An 8,943-nucleotide genomic window follows, 5' to 3' on the forward strand; every position below is an offset into this window, starting at 1 on the left:
TCCTCCCTCCCTTCCTTCCTCTTTTCCTGTTTCTCTCTTTCTCTCTTTCTTCTTTCTTGCTAGGAACATTATTTTTCTTTTGCAAGTCATTCAGGCACTTCAGTCCATGCCGGGCTGGCACAACAATTAACAACGTCACAAAAAAAAACAAAACAAAACAAAAAAACACAAAAAACAACAAACAAACAAACAAAAAAGACACTTCAATTTCTTGTACATCACACAAAATTATGCCGTTAAGCAGGCAGAGACAGGAAGGAAGATGTTCAGCCCTTTCAATTTTTATTAATGGCAATGCGGAGCATATTGCTGGAGATGCATAAGAACAGGTTTACTTTCTGAAGGAGCCAAATCCTTCTCAGTTGTCTCTAGGTGGCAACCTATCTATCCCAATAGTCACTGTAAATGGTTCTCCTGATCTCCCTCATCTTACTCTGAATTTTAAGTATATTTTTATGAATGGTTAAATACCTCTACTCTGCATCTCTTTAGTATAAGGGTCTCGTGCAAGACCAACTGAAAGTGGCAAAAAGGCATTCACTAATTTAAGTAGTCTTCAGTTCTGGCACTAAAAGATGTCCTATTGGCTTTGCCTTTCATAAGTCAGACAAATGAAAAATAATTTTATACTGTTCTATCAAAAATAAATAGCAATTGTTTTCTCAGGTCTTTTTCTCAGCAGTTCCCATTGATGCAGGCTATACCAAGCTTTGGAATGTGACATTCTTTTATTGTCTTGTTCCTGTGGAAGAAAAATACAAATCATTGTTTTGTTTTGTTTTGTTTTGGGGGCTCATTGGTATTTAAAACGAAATCCCAATGTCTTGCAAGGTACAATTGTACTCATAAGTATAGTACTGGGCAATAAATAAGAAAAATTAAGCATTCTGTAGCCAGGTTGTAGTGGAACAACAACAAAAAGAGAGCCTGCTGCATTCTTTCTAAGCAAACAAAAAGCATAATTGGAAAAAATCATTTTTATGTTCTCTTACATTAGATGGGACCACTGAGTGAAACATCCACTGATGAATTACTCCTCTAATCTGTAGAGGAAAAACAGCTACTGGCAAATTAAAGAGTCCTGGAACAGAGCCATGAGAACTAAATGGCTAAAAATGAAAACAGGCAAACATTTGAAGAGTATTCTACAGAACACAGATCTTTCAACACCTCCCCCTTTTCCATGGCTAATTCATTGTCATGGAAACTGAATTTATCAAAATGTTCTTGTTCACTCCTAGTGACCCAGTGAGTCAACTTACAGAGCTGGTGAAAGGTAACGCAGGCTGAAGCAATTTTTACAAATGATATGCAGCAGTTCATAAATCGGTAAATTTTGAATGGTACCATTGTGTTTCCCGGATAGTTTCCTCTAGTCTCAAAAGACTCTTTGTCTGCAAGCTAGAGGTGTCTGAAACCCTTACTAATAAGTTAGAAAGGGGGGCATGTCTGAGTTTAGCTCCTTTTTTACCCTCTGCTCTCCTTTAATTTGTTTTTCTTCTTACCCCATGACTTTATGCTAAAATCCTGTTATTTGTGTCTTTTATTTACTTCATGCATTCTCTACAGCATTTTCCTTTGCTGATCTGTAGCCCAAGGATGCAAAAATCCTTCATCAACTCATCGCAAACATCTCTCCTTATCTGTTGCTGAAGGTAGGTGTTGACTATCAATACACAATGACTAGTGTATGCAGTCAGCTTTGCCAAATCTGAAATAACCCTGGAACTCCAGGTGCTTTCATCCTTTCTCAGAACATGGGAACATGGGGTTGCTTGTATTTCTTCATCACACAGGAAAATTGTCCTATAATTATTTTGAAGGTTTTTTTTTTTTTTTTTTTTTTTTTTTCCCCAGCTTCCATGTCACTGCCAAATTCCGTCAAGGTTGATTTTTACTTTATGTTACCAATTAGTGACTTGTTGTCATGGAAACCACACTTCACATGATTCTTGAACTTAAATGGCTGAATGTGATCTTACAGCAGCCCTTCCTTCTTTAGCCTTAGTGGTTAAAGTCTTGCTTTTTGTCTGTGTGTGTCATCTTGATTATAGAATCACATAAAATATCTATAAACGCACAAAATAATAGCAGAGAGCTACATCAATTAAAATTGAGTATTCAGTAATTCATTCTTTAATTAAAGCTCTTCCTTTTCCTATTGCTGTAACCTTTCAAGTGTTAAAGCAGAATAAGAGCTAATCATTTCTGTGAAATATATTTTCTAATTTGAAGGTTGTGAGATAATAATAAACAAAAAAATCTGGATTTCAAATACTTATGCTTTTCATGTTTAATGCAAAAAATGAAAACAAGAACAGTTTAGAGATTTTTTTTTTCAGGATAAGTCCATGTTTAAGGTTATAGATGGACTATATTTATATGTATTTATATACAAAGAAAGGGAGGCAGTCAATTCAGCTTTTTGTCGGTAAATAGATGAAGTGATGACTCAGGACATAAAAGTCAAAGGATATGACAGTATATTGTGAATAATAGGCATGTTTGAATTTAGTCATCCAGTAAATATGTTTGTATCTGTGAATCATAATTTTAAAACTTTACTCCAGAGGCTACATTTTTCAATAGGAAACACACTGAAGGATTACTTGACTATTGTTTTTTGTTTGTTTGTTTTTGTTGTTGTTGTTGCTTTTTTTTTTTTTTTCATGAGTGATATCTCAACCATTTAGAAACATTACAGTTAAAGCTGCATCATTAGGATCCATTTACATAGATTTTTTGTGTTGTGTTGGTAAAATGGTAGTGGCAGACTAAGATGAAGTAGACTAGTATAAATATATATGTAGAATTTCCTGTTCCAGAATAAGAATAATTCTTTGGATTTGGTTAATCCACTTCCAACCTATCTGGAAATTTTTATATGTATGTATACACATACATACATCTATATGTATGCATATAAATATATATGCATGTCTGCATATATATGTACATGCATATATACATATTTTTATATGTTTATATATATACATACATATATATATACACATCATTTAGAAAAAGTTATGTAAGCCAGAGTTATGCAAATGTAACTACAGTGTTTTAAATTCACACTTTGAATTTAATTGTCTAGATAAATAGCCCATGTAGTTGTATGTTCATGTTTCTCTCTCTGACTCTTGAAAATTTTTTAATGTCCTGAAAACAATGAGTTCAAGGTATTTACACTCATAGGAAATGATAAGAATCAAATCTGGGCATGTGGCATTATACAAGTCACTCTAAAGAATACTAACAAGTAGAGACAGTGATTTTTGTAGACTTTTTCGATGCATGGAACAGGAGAAGACTCGGTCTTGAAAGGACACTGAACTTTTAATTAAACTTTTCAAAAGACTGTTTCGCATATTAGAACTAAACTGATATATGGGTTAATGTATCTATCAGAGAGAACTGGAGTTTAAAGGCACGATAACTCTTCCCTGAGGTAACACAACTGAATGCGATGTTATTTTCTCCTGTCTCTCCTCCCATGTATTGGAGACTCATTAGTTGGACTCATTAACTTTACACAGTAAAGAAGGCTGTTTGCTTTCAATGATACAAAGGCAAATATGGTGTGATTTCAGCAAGCAGTTCTTAAGTTGGCTACAAAGAAGCAATTTAGAAGTGTTTTAAAGGAAAAAAATCCACTTATTTATCCAGTATGCTATATTAATATCAAACTTTTGATTGAATTTTTTTTTAAGAGAAGAAAAAAAAGAGATAAAACACTCAATTTCCTCCTATATTCTTATACTTGTAGTAGTAAAGCTATGTGCCAGAAGTTAATCTAGTTATGAAATTTATCATATTTACTATGTTTTTATTAAGCATTAAGGGAATAGGTAAAATTTTCACTATTTGTCTTATGTTTCTGTGCTAACTTTAGTCCTAGGAAATCAAAACAATTATTCTGAAAACCATGTAGAAAGCAGTATGAGACCAGAATTTGCCTTGTGTTATGATACTCTGAATTCTAGTTTATTAAACTAAGAATGATATTTCAAATGACACTTCAAATGTATGTTTTCAGTGATAAATTAACCTAAAGTTTCTTAAGTGTACAGTCTAAAACTGCAAATGTAGCATAAATAACTGTCCTAACCATATAGTAGCTACAGCACAAACAAAATCTTTCTTGAAAATTTCCAGTGCAAGTTGATGTACTTTTTATCATTGTAAAAAGTTGCATTAAATTAACATTTCTTATCAATTGTACTCTGGATTTGTTTTCACAAATATGTGAAATTTAATATTTTACTTCATTAAAAATTCAGAGAGGGAAGAGGATCAACTTACTAATTAAAGTTTACGATGGAGTGAAATGTATGAACTTGCATAAACATTCTCCATAACTACTGCCATTATTACAGCAATTTTAAAGAAAATAAAATGAAAACTAGTATTCTCCAATATACACACTTAAGCAAACAAATACTCCTTAGAATCAGATGTAAGTGGAATTTCAAAATAAGAAGCTATAAACCAACTGATTTTCTTCACTGCATGTGATTTCTTTGGGGTATTATTTCACTCTTGTAATCTGTTTAACATTTTTGTACTTCGAAAGACAATAGAATATGACAGGTTCTTTGACAGTTTGTTAACACAAATTAACCTCATTTATGGGAAAACTGGCTGTGTGTGAACATCTAGTTTTGCAGTGCTTTCTAAGACAATCTTTAAATTGTTGTCTTTCTGGGAAAGATGCTTCCTAAAATTTCAGCATTCTGCTCAGTAGTAACACTTATAGCATATGATGATGATTATATGATGATATATGATTATATGATCATATGATATGATTATATGATGATATGATCATATGATCATATCATATGATATGATTATATGATCATATGATTATATGATCATATGATATATGATATATTATATGATGATATATGATTATGATGGACTTGTATATGGATGATCTTATAACATATGCAAAAGATGGAAAAGAGATTTACTTGATATTTTTTTCAAGCTAATTGATATTCTTAGCCTTGCACCTGTAAAACATCATTGCTTGTGTTGGGGTAACAAAGAGGGGTATTTGGCAATGGTTTACTCTTTAATTCATAAAGAAACCACTCAAATGAAGTTTTATAACAAATATTTCATGATAGGAGTTAATCACATAGAAATAATGTTAGCTTAAGGGAAATCCATAAGATTATATTTGTTTCTTTATTTCTATCAGGTGTGACAAATGTATAAATGATTGTCCTCCAAAAACAAGGAGACGAATAAAGAAGAATCTGATGTTAGTGTATTTCCCTTACAAATTGTTGATAACCATAAGTGTGAGACTTTTCTTATTTTCTTATTTTTCATCTTGATTATGACTTTAAATTCTTTCATAACTAGTTGATGTGTAAGATATAAGTAGAGTGAGGGTGATGAGAAATATTTGTTAAATAAAATCAAGCTCCAGTGGACTTTATAAATACATTTATAAACGAAAGGATACAATAGCAGCATTTACATTCTGAAAGCATTTATATTCCTCTTTTCAGTTTAATACATATTCTTGAATACATTTTTAAGAAATCTAAATAACAGAAGTAAGAAAAGTTGTATAATAAATGTGTTACCTCATTATGAGGCTGTAAACCAGAAAACCTTGCCTTTGTTTGTCTTTAAATATTTTGTTCTGTAGAACTCCTGATGATGAAGAAAGGACTGAAGAATTTTCGTTTGGGGTGCAAATGGCTTTTTCTAACATGAACTTTGGAATGAAAAAGCAATATCTTCAATGAGAAATATTTCTTTTGTGGGGTTACTAAATAAATACATAAAAAGCTGACTTATTCTTTACCTCTCTCAGCCTGGATTGAAATTTTCACTTTAGGCTACCTTTTCTGAAAGTCTGTGCCATCAGTTGTATTTGTTCTGGATGACCTACATTTATGTAGTAAAACCTTTAATGTATAATCACATCATCATATTTTCTGTAAGTGCCACACATTAGAAATAAACTATTTTAGGTGCATTTCAAAGCATTAAAGCATGTTTATGGATTATCTCTTGAACTGTTGATATGAATTTAGATCCCTTGGTTGCTGTAGGTCCAAATGTGCGCAGGTTTCAGAGGAAGCCTTTGAAACTTCTAAATATAGCTTTAAAGAGTTTCTCTATATCTGAAATGTCATGACATTAACATCTAGTATCTTGGGATACTCCAAAGTTAGAAATTGGGAAACTGATCCTTTCCAGTAACATAAAACTCTAATTTCTAGCTTTACGTGTCATCTAAGAAATGGACTTAACTTCTGACATTTCAGATATAAAAAGAGTTTTGTGAGTCCTGCTCATCCTGTATACTAGGAAGTCATGTTTTCTGAGAAAAAAAAATAAAATAGTATGGATTTGAAAAGAGAAAGTAATGCCTCCCTGTTACTTTTAATTTAAAATAAGTAAATAAAATATTCCTTCCTGTTTCTCTACAAGTGTTCTGTAGTTCGGAATTTTATAGAAAGGTGGACCATGTCATAAAGCTGAGATAATTTATCACAAAGATATACAATTTATCATATAATCAACTATATTTATGAAAAGTGGACATACTTATGTAGTTCTGTGTGAAACTGAAGTTTGAAGACGAAAACATATACGAGCAGAGAAAGGAGATTTTACTTGCTGCTATTAAGGAGAAAGTTCAATTCAAGGGAAAAATACAGATATAGTATATGCTTAGCTTTTCTTTGACCCAGTGCTCATCAGTGGTGATTGTCTATTCTGGGCTTTTTTGGTTGTGAGGCTGAATCTGTAATTAAATGTAGATATGAATATGAAAAGAAATTTTCTATCTCAGTTCTCTTTAGAAAAGCATTTTTGTTGAGCTGGATGACAAATCAGTGTCTGAAGTTGTATGTCATGGTCAGACTACTTTTCCATTTAGGGCCTATTGCACAGTGACTGAAAAATGGTAGAGTGGTTCAGCTCCATTTGCTGAATAACCTGAAGGTCCTTAGGGGAAAAGGGGAAAAATCTACTGTGTCTCAGAGACTGCTGGATTTAACCTGAATTCTAGGCATGCAAGAACAATATTCCTCTTACTTGCAATACCTTGTCTTAAGCCTGGTTTGACTAGTGTGATGGGAATATCAGATGTCTTCCCAGAGTAACATTTTGCAATACAACAAAGATAATATATTTTTATTTGCGTTTGTATGAGAAATTGTATATATGTTTGTGAGCTGGATCAGTAATGCTCTTTGATATCGTACATGCCAGTTTATAGAAGAGAATTTGTTTTCTTAACCTTAAATTCAAGAATTTTGAACTTGCCAAATTCCTTTTTTTTTTTTTTTTTTTTTTTTTTTCTGTCTAGATACATTGGAAAGGCCTTGTTTTTAAAATGTGAAAAATTTACAGCATTCTGAAAATCATATATTGCATGATATAGAAAGAACTTAGACAACCAAATTCTATAGCTTATGTTAAAAGATGCAGTACAAAATAACTTCAGAAATTTATCCACCAAATTGCATTTTTGTTTATACCAGTTTTATTTTTTCTTACATACTATCACTCAGAAATATATATTGTGTAAATATACATATATATGTAACAAATAATGCGCTGAAGGTGTAGATACAGGTACATTATTGATTCCTGTAATGTACAATAGTTGCAATAAAATTTATAATCTAATATAGGTCTAATTGTATGTATAGGAAAACAGAACTTTTAATCATCTTATGGCCTAAATGCTGTGTTTGAATCATGCCTGACTTACTGATAATAAAAATAGTTAGTACTAACATTGATGACTGAGGAAAGACTAATAGTTACATACTGGAAAAAGTGGAACAGTTAGAGACTGAAAATTCAAAAAATGTTTGAATTTATGTAACTGATAAGCGCTTGCTAAATAGTGAAAGCATGCCTGGTTCAATATAATTCAGATGTCAGTTGTTTTATTTTCTTTTTTTACATTTTCTCTCTCTCTTTTTTTTTCCTGTACTTTCTAATTTTGTATTGTGTACTTTCTAAATGTGAGGTTCTAAACCAGTTATTCTTAGTCATCTGGCTATCAAAGAAGACTCTTAGAAAGATAAGAATGGATAAAATTGGACAGATTTTTTTCCTCCAGCTTTTCCTTCTCTCTAACAGATGTTGACCATGATCTGAAGTGAATTTTATCCCTAAAGTAGCTTTATACAGCAATTCTGAAGTAACCTTCAGATGTTGAGTTCATTGTTAACAATTATAAACTGTATTTTCACATTATCTATCATGGCTTATCATGAAGAATCCCCATTATTCTCTCTAGCCAATTCAATAGCCCTGACAGTGCTGTAGTAGTGGTTATGTGTGTTTGCATGTAACTGGGGCATTGCAACATCTTTCACTGATATTTTCCGTTCCTGGGAGGCTATACATAGAGAGAAGATTGATCAAATGGACTCCTACAGGGGTGGCATTGCTGCAGGCTGGTCATTTAGGCTCGCCAACCAAAAACAAAATTGAGACAAATAAAATAAAAAAAAAAAGCACTGAATGGTAGCCAGAGGCAGGGAAAAAAAAAAAAAAGTCAGTCCATTCTTTTGTTATAGCTGTGCTTCAAGCATCAATGCTAGTAAGAAACTCAAAAGTGGCCCTAGGATGAAGCTCTGTAATTGGAGGCAAGCAAGGCACAGATGCTTTTATTAAATATCAACAGAATTTAACAGTGCCAACAGTCCAGTGCTGAAGAAGTAAGGATGGGAAGGAAATTCCTTCCCTGGGCTAATTTCATGCTTACTGTCCTTCGGACCTACTTATAAGATCTGTCATTATACTCTGCATCCTTGACAAAGTCAGGCTATCTAAAATACCTGGATAGCTTTATGCACTTGAGTCATGTATAAATAACCTCTTGCTCATGAGATGCTATAGGCTATCTTGCCTAGCTCCCAGCTGTTGTTACTGAATGCTGCAATTCCCTTG

The 8,943-nt window shown here is 32.4% G+C and overlaps 1 long non-coding RNA gene across 2 annotated transcripts in view; it reads left to right on the plus strand.

Annotated features, from left to right (window-relative positions):
* The first annotated feature begins 788 nt into the window (after nucleotides 1-788).
* The window catches only part of LOC106041797 (uncharacterized), a 40,514-nt gene continuing 32,359 nt past the window's right edge, over nucleotides 789-8,943 (plus strand). Inside the window, exons 1-2 of one of the 2 annotated variants that reach the window (XR_010827568.1) lie at nucleotides 789-1,276; nucleotides 1,570-1,655. This is a non-coding gene — a long non-coding RNA (uncharacterized lncRNA). Of the gene's footprint in view, nucleotides 1,330-1,569; nucleotides 1,656-8,943 lie in introns of both variants that reach the window. The other variant, XR_010827567.1, reaches the window with a different exon arrangement.

Source organism: Anser cygnoides, chromosome 1 (genome assembly GCF_040182565.1).
Source record: "Anser cygnoides isolate HZ-2024a breed goose chromosome 1, Taihu_goose_T2T_genome, whole genome shotgun sequence".
Taxonomy (NCBI): Eukaryota; Metazoa; Chordata; class Aves; order Anseriformes; family Anatidae; genus Anser; species Anser cygnoides.